The sequence below is a fragment of the Pinus tabuliformis genome, chromosome 4_1, assembly GCF_031772625.1.
Source record: "Pinus tabuliformis cultivar Carrire ecotype Pingquan chromosome 4_1, CPIR1, whole genome shotgun sequence".
Classification (NCBI taxonomy): domain Eukaryota; kingdom Viridiplantae; phylum Streptophyta; class Pinopsida; order Pinales; family Pinaceae; genus Pinus; species Pinus tabuliformis.
The window spans coordinates 261,935,126-261,951,270 of NC_142303.1; the positions used below are offsets into that span (position 1 = coordinate 261,935,126).

Here is a 16,145-nt window from a genome sequence, read left to right on the forward strand (position 1 = left end):
GGTATTGACATTTGTTTTAATCTCCTATACCTATAAACTTCAAATCTAATTTTCTTTCCAATATATTCATTCATCTTTAAATCCATCCTCTCATATGAAGGTATGAATCAGGAAAATTGTTGAGTTATTCACACACATAAAATGAAGCACGCATTAAGGTCAATGTGATCCTCAAACAATTCTTGAGTTGAAAAAATAATATATCTTGAGTAGAAAATAGAAGACTTTTACCAAAAAAAGTCATATATTACTTGTATTCAAATTCTGCATATGGCATATCCTTAGGCAGTTTTTTAAGATGTTCCTCTGCCTTTACCAAAACTGTCCGTAGCTTGGTTAAACTCTGTATCCTTTCATTCAGCATCAGTTTCTGCAAGTTGAGTGGCACACATTATATTTTCCTATTCCTCAACATATGACTTGAAAATCACATAAAACCAAAACAAATCCTTTTCTAACCAAAAAACAAACAGTTCCTTTGACACAACTTTACACCTCTGAAAACCCTGCCATTTACTTAGACTACAGGTAAGATTCTTGTAATCATCTTTAGGTCACCGTCACACTTAATGGGATATCCATATGTTTAGTATGATGTCAATTTCGTGCTATACGCAATATATAACAAAGGTTATTGTCAGTGAAATCCAAGAATGAGTAAGAAAGATAACATTACAAGGTAGTGGAGAAAGAGAAACGTCTTCATAATTAGGTTTCCTCTGTTTTACTTTGATTTGAATTGAGTTTAAAGTTGCTTAGGGAAAACTGAAGCCAAAATGATAGATGAGAATAGAAGATAACCTTATGAATTTTTTTATCAATTCATATTCCATGTCTCTAGAACAGCCAGGCCAGCCTTCTTTGTTATTTGATTGAGATTTATTTTGCGCGGAATAATATTGAATCAAACTTTCAAACACAATGTTGCAATATATTAACCAAGGAAAGCAAATGACCTGGCCTCGGTATTTGTGTGCCAGAAGGAAATTCAGCAATGGCTGCATACTTTCTTTCCCATGGAATAGTAGCGAGGACAAATGTCGATTCAAAAATTGAACTCCACTACCAATAGAAGATGGCCTTGTTGGGCGAGGAAAGGATGCATTGAAGGGCTCAAGGTCTAACTCCAATACATAGTTATTCTTGAAACTGCAAAATACAAAACTGTCATCATTTTCTTATCCGAGTAAAAAGAAGAGTGAATCTGTCTTTGGCACCTGTAACAGGATATAGAGAAAATAAGGGAGAGCACAATATAGTTGAATTTACAGTTTATAGCATATACTTCCTAGGCACCTAAAGAGGCTGATGCAGTTCCAAGTATTCATTGACAATGTTTATTACCTTCCTCTTCTGTCTTTTGCAATTTAAGAGAAGTGTCCAGGAAATTAAAATTATATATGATAGAAGACATCTACTAGCTTCAACAGCATTACAATTCATATCTAGGCATGAGACTTCCAATATATCATTGACTACATCTGCACTTGCAGCATTTGCCATCTTTATTTTCATGCACTATGGGTCCACAATGCAAATAAGTACCTTTCATCCAGAAGGTGTTCCTTGAATTCCAAATATTCAGATACAGAGAGCTGTTCAACAGCAAGTTCATCAACATTGACGCGAACATATTCCCACACACCAGGCCTTGGCCGTACCGCAAGAACAACCCATGGTGGAAGAATGATGGCCTCCTGAAACATACATCATATTGTCATGAGAACCAAATAAATATGCAAACATTTTAAGACAACTACATTGATTTTGAAATCAACTGCTCCAGAATTTGCAGAATGTTACATATCATTTAAATAATGGAAAAATCTGACCATACCTGGGTTGACTTCAACACATCTCCAAATAGCCCAAAAAAATGGAGATTTTGACGTTCATCATTCTGGCCTATTAGCTCTGCTAATCCATCTAACAGTTGATGGGGCTGCAAAATCTTTTTACCATGTGATACATATCTGCAACCATTTGAAAAAAAATGAAAGAAAAGAGTCAATCTTCATAGAAGCATGGTACTAAAGGTTCACTTGGTGTATTTAAACATCTTAAATGTCTAGATTATGTAAACCGTTCTTCTTGGTTTTTTCAATTTAAAAATCATACATTCTGATAAAAATACTAGTCAGGGAACAGAGGTGGGAATCACCGAGAAAGCAGAGAAACTGTTTCATTGCGGCGCTCAGAGAGCGTGTCCTCGACACGCTCTAGCGAACTCAGAGCACGGTTCAGCAGTGCAGTAACCATATCTTCTTCCTTTAACTGCCAAGGCCAACAACAGCAAATAAAAAAAAATTTAACTGCTGATTTCTCTCAGGCACCAGCCTTACCAGAATTCTGACTAATCCTCGGATGACAGAATTCAATTCTATCCTCGCTGAAATAACGAATACAGACACCTGAAACTTTGGAGCAATGTAAAAGCAGGAAAGTTCCAGAGAGTTTGACGAAGTAACAGAGATGCCTTCAATGACAATAAGAGCTCAGCATGGCAAGACAGGAAACAACTCGATCAAGAATCGTGGAAGAACAGGATCAGAGCGGTTATAACTTACATGTCAACGAAACGTGCAAGTAAATTAGTAATTTTTTTTGGAGCGCTCATTAAATTTGCTGGAGTCCTGAAGTGTTGACACAAGGTCTTCTGATAATGGGGCATTTTAAGAAAGATGAGCAAATTCATGAGAACCCGATATAAAGTTAGGAAAAAGCCTATGGATTTCCAGAAAAACTACCAGTTCTGAATTACAATTGATGGCTCAATAATCACTCTACTTAAAACTCAAATCAAATTTTAAAATAATAATCATAACAAGATCAAGAATACTAATCCATAAAAATAGCATGGAAAGTTGGCTCCATAAGGGAAGATGATGACACAGAACCTTTCTTAGAGTAGTTAATCTTTATGTAGGTTATTCTTGGTTACTTTTAATTAGATGGATTAATGGGTATTAATTAGATGGATTAATGGGTATTATGACAAGATTAAGATTTTTGTATGTAAAAGTAATTTTGGAATTGGATGGTTGGTCCGTTCATGGTAAAAGTTAAGTCTTATTAAGTAAATGGATGAATTAATTTGGGTTAAGATTAATATTTTTTTATATGTAAAAGTAATTTTACCCACTTCCTATAAAGGCAAAGATTTTTATAGGTAGATATAACTGTTCAATTTGATGATTCTTATTTGGATATACAGTTATATAAAGCAAGTATATAAAACAAGTTATATAAAGCAAGTATATAAAACAAATTGCAAAAGTTCAAGATAATATTAGATTATGAATTAAACTTGTATTTAAGTAAATAATTAGAATTTCTGAATGTTTATGTCATGGTTCTAATTTTATTAAATATTGTGAATATGTTTGTATCTTTAATATCAAAATTTAAATAACTCATCAATTTTTTTAAGAATCAATTAAAATTCTTAGGATATGTAGCCTTAAGAATTTTTAAGTAGAGTAGAGATGAAATTGCATTGAGATTTGTTATAATATATATGTATTAAGTTATTAACCTTTTTTAAACTAATTTTTTTATTAACTTGTCACGGTCAAAGACTTAATAGACATTTATTTGGAAGGTTTTAAGGGAAAGTCAGTTGTTTGGGTTTTTGATATTTATGTGAAATTTAAAGTAGTTTATTCATTTTTTTTGGGTAAGAAAACAAAATTTTTGAAATATTTATGGGAAAATAAATAAAGACTTTTAAGATGCTTGGAACACATCAAGGGTAAAAAAACCCCTTATTATATACAAGAATATAAATTAATGATGGCAAGATCATCCATTATTGTTATTAGGAAAGCACAATAATTTACCAAGGAGATCAAACAATTATCTAGAATATGTCAACTCTTAGATGTATGGTAGGTTGGAAATTAGTGGGTCAAATTAGAGTGGAAAGGGTAAGGAATTAGACAAATAACTTAGAGACTTAAATTCAAATTTGTCACTATGGGATGGCATGTGCAAGAGGGGTGATTTTTGACTTAGGAGGAAAATTGATTCTCTCCTTTGCATAGAGCCTAGGAACAACCACCAACAATGAAGCAAAAGCCTACATCTTGTAATAGGTCTCAAGGTACCCTCTCCCCTCTCTACATATAGTGTTATCATTATAGGGGATTCTAAGAACACTATCAAACATCTTAAGATAGGTTCCTCTCCTAAGGATACTAGATTGAATTTAATTTTTCTAAACATCTCCTCTCTTCTTACCCATTTCCCTATGTGTCTTGTTTCCATGTCCTCAAAGAAAGCAATCCCCAAGTTGGCACTAAAGAGTGCCAACTTAGCAACAAAGGGGGAAATGGGGGACCTCATAGTCAATAGGCAAAGTTCCACACTCCATGTTCCATGTGTTATAGCTCAATTTAATACTCCATGAGACCACTTGAGAAGCCATGACAAAATGAGCTTGATATACCACACTTTTCCTATGGAAAAATCCTACAAAAAGTGAAAGTAAATCCTCCAACACCCTTGGAAGGTTGACAAGGAGAGTTGCAACACCCCTAGTACATTGGAAAAAGGTGTTGAATGCTCATATTCCTCCTACAAAGAGCATTGAAGTGGCTAAAGTTTCTAGAATGAAAAAATAGGGTCAACAAATGTCAGAATAATATTTAAGAAAAGGATATGGATGAAAATACCTTGTTAAATAAGGATCAAAGTGTCTAAATGCATCCCCCTACCTTCTCATCTCGCCTATAAATAATAATCCTCCATGAGAGAAAGGGGGAAAAAGTATAAGTAGTGTCATGATGTCGAAGTGACAAGAGGATTCTATTACCTTACAATAAAGTCATATCAATAGTGTGTCTTTGTTGTGAAATGGCAACAAGAAATTCCAGTTTAATTTGTCCTTGAATTAAACTGTGAATTAAATTTGAATTTTATTCTCATAGCGACTTAAAATAGTTAAATTAGGTTTATTAAACTTACTTAACTTAGGAAATTCAAGTTAGAAGTCTTTTTGTCATCATGTATATGTTCTCCCTATTTTGTAGGAGTCCAATATGAGTTAATTGTGAGTTGTAAAATAGAAGACTCAGTTTCATGAGTCAGTTTAGTTAAATTAGTTCTCAAACTGATTGAGAGAACTAATAGTGAGTTAACAGTCAGTGGTGACACTAAGGAACTCCACTAGTGCTACTCTAGTTAATTGAATATTTACTCATCAGAAACTCATGCATGTCAATTATGAGAAAGACCCAGTTGAGAATAGAGTGCAAGGACAATGTACTATTTGTTTTAGATTATTTTGAGTTGCACTGATAATGCATACAATCAAGAACTGATCCTTGAGGGATCAGACTATTTTTAGAGGTTTTATTTCCCTTTAAATACAAGATATCCTTCATAGGAATTACACATTGGAATAGAGACTTGGAGAGCTTGTGAAGAGGCTAAGCTTTGGCCTTGAGCTTGCTTATGAGTTGGAGATTGAATTTACTGAGTGTTGGGATTATTCTAGAGAGAACAAGCATTGTAATTTCATCTTGATTTTCCAGATTAATACAAAACAGATAGTGGGGTTTTGGGCTGTGGCTTTCCCTCGATATTTATTGTGTTATGTGCCTTTGATACTCTTCCTCTAATGGTTATTGTTTACTCGATGTTTATGGGCTTCCGATGTAAAGAGTTGAAGTAGATTCTTGTCTCTTGCTTTAGCAAATTGCATTAGCTTGTGAATCTACAGGATTTTCTACAGTCTTGACTGTGAGTGTGGGAGAGAGGAGGAGTCTTCAATTAAGGAGCTACTAAGGGATTGAAGCTACAATAAGTTTCCATTCTAGTAATATGAAAATTTCCCACCACTACTCCCCATTTATCTTTGTATTTTGCATGTGAATTGTCAAATTTTATTTTATATAGATTTGATTTACTAATGCTTGCTAACTCTGGTATGAAAGATTAGAGTTTGTGTTTTTCAATATTTGTTTAAATGAAATAAGTGGCAGAGACTAAGACAAGGATTTTGGAGACCAGAACAAGAATTGTAGAGAAGGTACCGACTATATTAGACTAGGATCAAAATTCAGGAGAAAGGTATATACAAAAATCTCTTCATTTCATCATATGCATCTTAGTCAATAAGGGAAAATAATGGACTGCTACTTTTTTTCATAGATCAAGGGAATTTTTGTGGAAATAACTCTCTGGCAACAACGGGAAATTTCAAGAAAACATCACGTTCGTCCCTCCTAATTAATGTCATTAAATTTCTAATTATGAAATTGCCCCATCCAATATTTGTGGCAACCTCCAAGAAATTACATCATAGTAATTCCACCTTCATCTCATGAACTTCATTATAGTTAACATGAATTATATTAAGTTCCCACACCCTCTTCAAAGTTGAGGTGGGATATTTCCTACTTTCTTGGTGATTATGGGGTGTACTATCCATCATTTTAGATCATAGTTGCAGTAAGAGTTGGGACTGAATGTCATGATTTGGTGTTGAGGTGGGAAATTTCTTGTAAATTCAAAATTAATGGGGAATACCAATCATATTTTAGATTCATGGTTGTAATTAACATTGAGACTAGAAGCCTTAGCTTGGATAGCATATAATCCCATGTTCAATGTTCATTATTATCTCCTTGATATTTATCCAAACCCTATAATCAATTCCAAAGTTTTTTCTACAACACATTTTTTATTTCAATTTCTAAAGTGGCATCTTCAATTTTGAGTCCTAATGGAAAAACAAGATGCAATGGCACTAAAGTTTGGGTTATAGTGATTTCAAGAGGAATTCCATGAATTGCACTCCTCAATCTGCCAACTCCATAATGGTATCTAAAATATATCTACTCAAGTTGTAACTTCTTTGGGAATTTTAGTGCAACATTGTCAAGGTCTTCAACATCTTCAAGATGAATGTGGTGCCCTATGTCCTAGCTAGAGTAATTTTGATTCTAGCATGAGGAAACCATGCAGACACACTCCCCTTCAAGGAAATTATACACAACTCCAATAATCTCTTCAACATGTCTCATCCGAGACTTAAATGCTCTTGGATTTAGAGACTCTTACGATGGTAGCCAGACATAGATTGTTTCTCTTCCCTCTAGTCTTTTTATATGCAGTGCTTTGCTATCTTTATCTTAGGTGTCTATTATGGGGAATATGTTGTTTGATTCATTTTGGAAGTATACTTTATTCTCCTTCTTATGTATTCTGACAAGAATCATATTAGAAACTATAGTCATGATATGGAGTCTACTAATGGCTTTCGAAGTTGTATCTTTTTTTAATGCATCTTCTCAATGCAATTTTGCTAATATATAACATCTTCCAAATCTTGTAAGAAAAAGGAATTCAAATTCATCACCCAAATGTGATGGTTCACTTATGATATTTCCACCATGAATTGTATTAAACAAGTCAGTGTTTGGATAATCCATAGTGGACATTTATGTTTGTCAACGCCTTGAATCTCAAGATTCATCATTAAGGCATTGAGTGAGTTGTAGCATTGGAAGATCTATTTGATTAATATTGTCACATGGATGCAAGTTCAAATCTTAAATTGTAGTTGGCCTAGTCACAATGTTGTTGAACTAACTATTCTAGTTGGTTTCTTGGTTTGTTGTTTGGTTAGATTTCAAGCTAAGTTCCTTTGTTGGTTTATTAAAGGAAATAGTTCAAACTCACCTTAATACTTATGACCCTATTTAAGTTATTTGAGTGCTTACTTATCTCTATGGCCTCTCTATATCAATGTTTATAGTAATGGTTTTCCTTTACAAGAATTTTTGCATCTGCTAAGAAAACATGGTGCTTGGCCTTAACTAGATTTCAAATTGATTAGTGAGGTAGAATGTTGTTTTAAAATTATTTACTTCAATATTGTGAAATTGTTGTCTTCTAAGCGATATGTGTATTAATTAGGAAATTGAAGATATTTCTTATGTCCCGCGAAAAAATTCATATTCCATAGCATGAGAATGTGATCCCAACCTAGCTACTAGTGGTATTATTTACATATGAATTAACTTGTTTGAAAAAATTGAACTCCTCGAAGATAAGAATGGTGGAGGAATTGTCAATTAGGCTTATCTTGGTGGTTCAGAGGAATGATTGGTATACTCCCCACCCAGATTCAATTCCCATAAGTGACATGTTGAGCTCTTATCAAGTATATTGTTGTATGGATTTGAGCTTTGTCTATTTATTCCCAAGTAGACAAAAAAATCTATATTTCCCTAATGGAATGTAAATATATTTCTACATGGAAAAAAAGAATGGTGGAGAAATAGTCCAACACATGTTTTAGAATAAACTCCTATTTGTTGTGAAATTCATGATCATACTGTGTTACTAGATGATCTTATGCTTGAAACTGCAAGGTATGGCCATGAAGAAATGTTGTTGCTCTCATGTGCTTCACTACAAAGAGCTGGAACTGATTGAAGTTTAATAGAATGTGGGTATTCTTCTTCCAGCTTTTAAATTCATTTCTTATTATTGTGGTTTCCTTTGACCTAATTGAATTGTACATCAACATTTCATTGTAGATAGATAGCAAGCCCATTCCAAAATTGTAGTTATATGTAACTTTATTTCAAATGTGCTTCAAATGTTAATACATGTGCTTATGTAACTAAGCATGGACAAGAAGGCATGCTGATGCTTAGTTTTGGCATTATCATGTCTTGTATATATGCTTGAGTAATTTGAATTGAATGGGCATATTAGTGCCCAATTTTTATATGTCCATTTGCATTTTATTTATGAGTGGAAAAATTAATGTCCATAGTGTGTCCTTCTCTTCCATTGTGAATCTATATGGGATGTTTTCATTGGGGTAGGCCTGACTCGGGTTAATGCACAAAGTTTGGCCAACAAAACCCCACTAGGCACTGGCCCTTTCAGCATCACCTGCAAAACATATGAAGTCTCACCTAAGGCACCTATAGGGATTGCAAGAACCAAAATTCTATAGTCATGAAGGGAATAAGAATCTTTGTGCTACCTACCCTTTTCAACATTCTAGACAATATTCAATTCATACTTGCATAATAAATCCAGTCATAGACATACATAATAGTCATTACACATATAAAAACATTGACAAATTTTAGAGGGGTGCATCATGTTCAATAACAATTGCTCAAACAATTAGGGCACTGTAACCTACTCAAAGAATTACTGTGATATACTAATAAATGAACATAATCTAAACTACTACGTAATCATCATATAGAACACATGATTCGGGAAAATGCAACCATCAACCATATTCTATTATTAATTAATATCAAAAGGGTGTTAAGTGCAATATTATAACATCACCATTTTAGCTTGATGTAACTCACCAACCAATTTAGTACAACATCACAGCATTACAACATTACCATATAACCCACACAAAGAATTAACCAACCCAAAAAAGAACCAACAAGTCAACTCTAAAAAGAACTAACCCAACTTCCCTTGGGATACATCTATTTATAGATGATTATATGAACCTAAGCTGACCTTATAACCATGGAAAATATTTACCATGGGTAGGTAAATTAGAATTAGTATGCTTGACCTGGTAAAAACCAGTCCAAAAGATTCAGTCAAACTTAACCAATTTAGCTCAATCGTCTTATGCGTTGATCCTTTCCACACACTCTTTCCTTATACAACAAATCTACGTGTTGATTCTTCTACACCAATTCTGCACGTTGATCCTTTGTGCTATTTTCTGCTCCTGACTTCTGTGTGCAACTTCGCCAAAATTGTCAAAATTCCATAAAAAATCCTCCAAGTCTATTCACCCAAAACTAGCTCCAACAGGCTCATAACACTCACCTATGGCTCATCTCGAGCCACTTAGTCCTTCTGTTATTCATGTTTCTTTTAGGATTATTTCTTTTGCATGGCTTCACAATTGTCAAAATATTATGCACTTATCCATCCACTGTTATTGCTTCTTCCAATGACACGTTCTTTTAAGACTACAAGTACAAAGGCTTGCACTCCTAGTTTTGAACAAATACTTGCATTGCAACTCTCAGCACATGGAGGGTTGATTCCATTGGGATATCGTAGTCTACATGAAATTGGGCAACACGATGTTTCCTTATGAACCAATACTCGGTTGTAGGCAATGTGCAATGTACTCGTGAACTTTCTAAACAAATATTGTGCTTGGATTCCTTGGTTGTACATATCTGTCTGAGACTTTTCTTCATGCTTCATTGCCTACAATTGGTGTGTTAACATAATTTTCTGTAGACCGTGCAACATCAATCGAGACTCTTGACATCTTCACTCTGAGCTCATGGCCCAATCCTCCCTTCCTCCAGGCCACATGAAACTTCCAACAATGCCTCTCTCTATAATTCCTAACTACTCTAACTTACTCCTATCTCTCTTTGTCCTCCATACTTCGTAGATAGATTGGAATAACAAAATTTTTGCACTATATAGAGGGTCTGACATGTTATGATATGATTTGAACCATATCCATTTTGATCTTTCATGGATGTTGATGGTATCAAAATGATTGCTCGTATGGCACATGCTTAGACTAGTGAGTGGCCCATCTATAATCAATTTTGGCATATCTCCTTCCATGAAGATATTCCTTTCATCATGGCTCACTCATGTAAGTGTGGATGAAATGGCTTGTCATTCCTTCTACAGGCATGTTGTCCCTTTGACATGGTGCAAAATTTCATTTCTTTCTACTTTACTAGATTTCTATTGCAGATTGCTATGTGTGTGAAACAATAATCCATCGCATCCCTCTACTGATCCTTGTCCTTGTTCCACTTTATGCTTGATAAGTTCCTTCCACTTAGTTGAGTTTTTTGCTAACAATGTGTGTTGCACACATTTGTGACAAATCTGTGAGACACATCTTGTTGGGACTCATTTTTGAACTCTTTTTTATACCCTATTCCACCGTTTTCCATAGTCATTATTCCTAAATTTTTATCCTTTGATACTCAAAGTTATCCTTATGCTTGTCAATGGTCCAAATTATGAATGGAGGTAAAGAGTCATGAATTAGATTCATTTTCATACTTCTTTGGATGATTTAGAGAGATGTTTAAGTGAGTTTATGTCATGTTTCTAACATCGAAATATGGTTGCATCTTTACTAGGGCTCCTGGACATAAAAATGCTAACTCCTTAGTCTTTGGCAATTCTACTTCATATTTTCAACACTTGGATGGAAGTTCGGTTTTAAGAAAATATTCAACATTATGTTTCATTCTTAATTTGGTACTAGGATTATTCACCAGCAAGCCAATAATATATCTATATGCTCCTCTCGACAAAATTCAACCCTCTTTGGTAGTCTCCTTCATCTAGTTCGAAACCATGTCAGATTTTCCAAGAATATGCTAGAATTTGTATGGAAGACATTTGGTCGTATTTGACAAAGGAGATCAATTTTTGTGGGCATCGATTATATGGATTGAAACAATGTTCCAAGAAATCTGGTTTTTGTCCTGATATGACACTATTGAATCATTCTATATTGTTTCTATATATTCAATTGTAAATATATTTAGACAATGATCTCTTTAAAAGAGAATCATTAGTAGTGTCATAAGTTAGACAGAAAGGAGAGGAGGAAGACTAGTGACCATATTTTTGTTGGAATACCTGAGCTTTATTTCAGTTCAGACATGTTAGGAACTATGATGTATAAGTTTTATTGAAGATTTTTTAATATAGTATTTCAACTGTTATTTTCCTAACTATTGATGTGTTGTGATTAATTTGATTTATTACAGTTAATTTAGCTTGACTTGGGTTATTAGCAAGGGCCCACCATCGATCTTGGTCAAGCCTTGTAAAGATAGATTTAATTAGACTTAGTATGCATGGTTAGATCTAGTATAGAGTAATCACACTTTCCATTTAGTAGTATCGATCATCTCTTGTTTTTTAATTGAAGTGTTGTTTCCTAGTATTGCATATTACTGATTGGCGCATTGAAACCGGAAATAGGATTGATTTTATATTGATTGTTGTAGGTTAAGGTTTGAACAAAGACTTTGCTTTGTTGATGTTTGGTTAAAAATCTTAGGTTAGAACTTTGAATGAGTTAGATTCTTTTGATTATTGTTTGATTGAAACAAGTTAGATTCCTTTGGTACTATTAGATCTGTTTAAGTTATTGTTTGATTTGGATTGAGATAGATTTGTCTAGTCAACATTGGATATGAAGTGAGTTATACCTTCAGTGTTATATCATTTTGTGTTGGTAGAGTAATCGAATTGATTTCTTTGATTTATAATATTCTGTTATTTCTAATGAAAAGGTTTAATATGCTTCTTTACTTTGTAAAATCATGATTTCTAATTAGAGTAGTTAAGTGGTTTATTTAGATTCGGGTGTAAAGGTTGAAATTTGAGTGTGATATAGTTTGGTACTTCAATATTGTACTGATTTGGTAGGAATATTAAATTCATCGTACTTGTAGTTGACATATTTGGATTAAGTAGTTGGCTAAACTTTAAGAGCAAAATATTTTTATATTAAATAGGCTTGTTGAAGCACACCTAGATCATTGTTATTTTGAAACTCAAATTTTACAAACCTTGGTTGAAATTTTAATGAAGGGAAATTAAAATATACATATAAAACCCCTAACATATTTGGCGTCATTTCCAGGGAGTTACAAATGGTCTAGTTAACATTTTGTTTTGACAGGAGTTCGGTAGATTCGTATTTGTGGTAGAAAATTTGCAGGGCAAAAAGAAGGCGGAGAAAGTATGGTAAGACATGAGTGAAGAGCCACACATCCACTATGGTGGGGTTGCTCCAAAGTCTGGTTGTCCCTGATCTATTTCTTTAGTTTCTTTTTTGTATGCATAGAGCTAAAGGTAGACTTAGAGATAGTAAAGGAAGTTTTATTTAGGGTGATAATTTTCCTTCAGATTTTTTTGGTCCTACAAATACCCCCCCAATTAACCCTGCTAATTCTTATGTAGACAACGTTGAGAAAGGAGAAAGTTTAGCTACATCAATAGGCTCAAATAGGGAGGCATCATATACAAAAGAAAATGTATTATTTGGAGGTATATCAAAACAAGAACAACTTGTATTGTAATCAGTTGTGGAGAGAGAAAAAGTACCAATATTGCAGGAGGTGGTGATTTCACAAGTAGAGTATGCAGTGGGAGAATAGGGGCTTCACTGGGGGAGAAATACCATACCACGTGGGTTCATATTGGGGGATATTTATTGAGGAAAAAATGACATAATATATGGTAGGCATAAAAAATGGAGCCCAAAGTTAATGAAAAGATATAAAGGGGTATAAGAAATGTTAATGAAAAAATGGATACTTGCAATATCTAGTGAAAGTAGGGGCTTTTAAATTTGAAAGGTGTATTGGGTTAGTATTGATAGGGGGTTAAATAATGTGATTTTTAGAGTTATTTTCCAATATGTATTCAAATTAAGGGTATTCTTTACTATGCCATGAATGCACGTGATATGTCAAAGGTTCATTGAGTGAAGCCCCTGTGAGTGGGAGCACCCTGAAGAGATTTAGGAGCTCTGCATATAAGAACTAACTTAGTTGAATCTTCTTCCAGCTGGGACACTACACTAAATTCTCTTTGGCAAGGAAGACAAATAGAACAGAAACAATGAAAACACTAATTGAAATGGTGGCAAGAAGGAATATATTTGGACTTGATGAAAATGAACATGAGGAGGAAACAAATACCACATTCAGGTTCCCATCTTGGATGTCTCAAGGAATGTTATTATGAAGAACATACCTTTGACATCTCTTCCACTTTTTCATGGTATGTCTTCAGAGGAACCTGATTCTTTTTTGTTTGAGTTTGAAATTCCTTTTAGGAGTTACAATTATCATGAGCATGCTCATAAACTCAAATTACTTCCCACTTTAAAATATTAAGAGCTTAGGTGGTTCATGAGTCTGGGGGAAAATATGATATTTTTGTGGGATGAAATGAAATTTGCTTTTCTTAAAAAGTATCAAGATTAATATAAAAGTAGAGACATCAATGACATATTTAGGATGAAATAAATGGAATATGAAAGTCTATAAGAGTATCTTGAGAGATTCCTTTATAAATTTCATAAGTCTCGAATAGATAATATGGATGAGCGAACTATTAGGAATGTCTTATTAAAGGGATTAATGGAAGATTTCATAGAAACATTAAACCTCTTAAGCTCAGGAGACATCTACAAGAAACCTTTTGCTGAGATAGTTGAACTTTGTAGAACATATTATAAGAGTCAAGCTAAAGTATGCAAAAGGATTCAAGACAATACAAGAGACTTTGTAACAAGAATTACTAAACCTGTCAAAGGGGGACTTACTCGAACAAAATTGGAGAATCTTTTAGAAAACTTTAAAATGGATATCTTGAACACCATTAGTGATCAATTGGATTCTCTTCATATCAAGAAAAAGTTGGAAGAAGAAAATGTTGCTTTGGCTATCTTCTGTCCTAATTGTAGAAAGAAACACATTGAAAGAGAGTGCCCTATAAATGTAGTGGAGGTTTGTGGAATTTCTACACATGACCACCCAACCGAACAATGTCATTCCTTACCAGGATTACATGTTATTTATAAAGGAGCGGATGAAATAAGTGAACCTTCCCATCCTCTTAGAAGACCACCATGGAGGGCACCAAATATCAACTCTTATCAAGACCCTAGTATGTAGCCTTATCCCCAATACCAAACCTTAAAATCCTAAAGCACCTTATTCCCATGGTCAACTCAATCACCTCAAAATTCACCATGGAGAGGAAATCCTTATGGGAATGTCTATCAACCCCAATTTCTAGCACCCTCATACTCCCAATATCAACCAAAATACCTAGCTTATGCACCATGCACATCTAATGTCCCTCAATATCAGCAAGGGTATAATCCACCCTATTCCACACCACAACAACCCACATTTCCATTACCACTACCACCACAACAACCACTCCCATTACCTCAAGGTACCAATCAACCTTCACAACAGATACAACAACCATTTAATTCAAATCCTCCAAGACCAACGCAGCTTCCTGCACAACCTGTACCTAATCCTAATAATAGACCTCATCAACCTGTCCAAAACATAGACTGAAGACCTTCCCTAACACTGTCATTGCTTCTTTTCATGTAAAGGAAATTCAACTAAGGTATGGGAAAATGTTAAATAAAAATAAACTTGCAGTTGTTATTCAAGAGGATGATCCCCAAATAGAATTTGAACATAAACTTGATGAAAATGAATAAATGGAAACCTACAAAAATGATGTGATAAGAGAACCATAAGAGCAATTGGAACCTAAAGAATCTCTTTTTCGGAAAGATTTATTGTAAAGAAAACTAAAGTACCTATGGAATATGACTTGGAATCATAACTAATAAATATTTGTATAAAGATCCCCTTACTTCGGGCCATTAAAGATATACCTATTTACACTAAGATTATTAGGGATCTTTGTATAAAGAAACTAGGAAGGAAGAAAAATAATAACCAAATCATTAAGGTAGTTGGCCAAATTTTTGAAATGATATCAAGATTGCCACCAAAATAGGATGATCTAGAGAATCAAGTAGTAACTATTGGAATTAATGTAACTTTTCTACCTAACACTCTAGTGAATTTAGGAGTAGCCATTAATGAAATGACCATTGATATTATGACCTTACTGCAACTAAACAAGGTAGGATCTACACCTATTGTGTTAGAGCTAGCAAACAAGTCTATTGTTAAGCCTATTGGAGTCATAGAAGATGTGATAGTAATTGTGGCTTCCTGGGAATATATCTGGTAGATTTTATAGTGATCTCTCTCAAAACCACTAAACTAGGACACCCAATATTTTTGGGTAGACCATGGCTAGCTACTGTTGATGACTTTATTGGCTGCAGAATTGGAGGAATGACAATTTCTAATGGATATCAAATCCAAAATCTAACCATTTTTCCACCTACTCAATTGGAAAATCAAGTTCCCTCTTAGTTAGAGAACCCTTATGGAGAATAAGAATGCATGTTGTTGTTGTTAAATTTAGAACAATCAAGGGGATTTTAAGAGAAAATAGAAGAACATGTCCTTCAACAATTTTTATCAGACATAAGCTGTATTGAATATCCGATTTCC

The 16,145-nt window shown here is 34.0% G+C and overlaps 1 pseudogene across 1 annotated transcript in view; it reads right to left on the bottom strand.

The window, feature by feature from the left end:
• LOC149175271 (sucrose synthase 2-like) overlaps positions 1-16,145 on the bottom strand; it is a 44,374-nt pseudogene that overhangs the window by 11,078 nt on the left and 17,151 nt on the right. The window contains exons 3-8 of the transcript XR_016258321.1: positions 2,343-2,476; positions 2,162-2,274; positions 1,838-1,973; positions 1,546-1,697; positions 957-1,149; positions 252-370 (exon numbers count right to left, since the gene is read on the bottom strand). The product of XR_016258321.1 is annotated as a sucrose synthase 2-like (transcript). The remainder of the gene's footprint in view (positions 1-251; positions 371-956; positions 1,150-1,545; positions 1,698-1,837; positions 1,974-2,161; positions 2,275-2,342; positions 2,477-16,145) is intronic.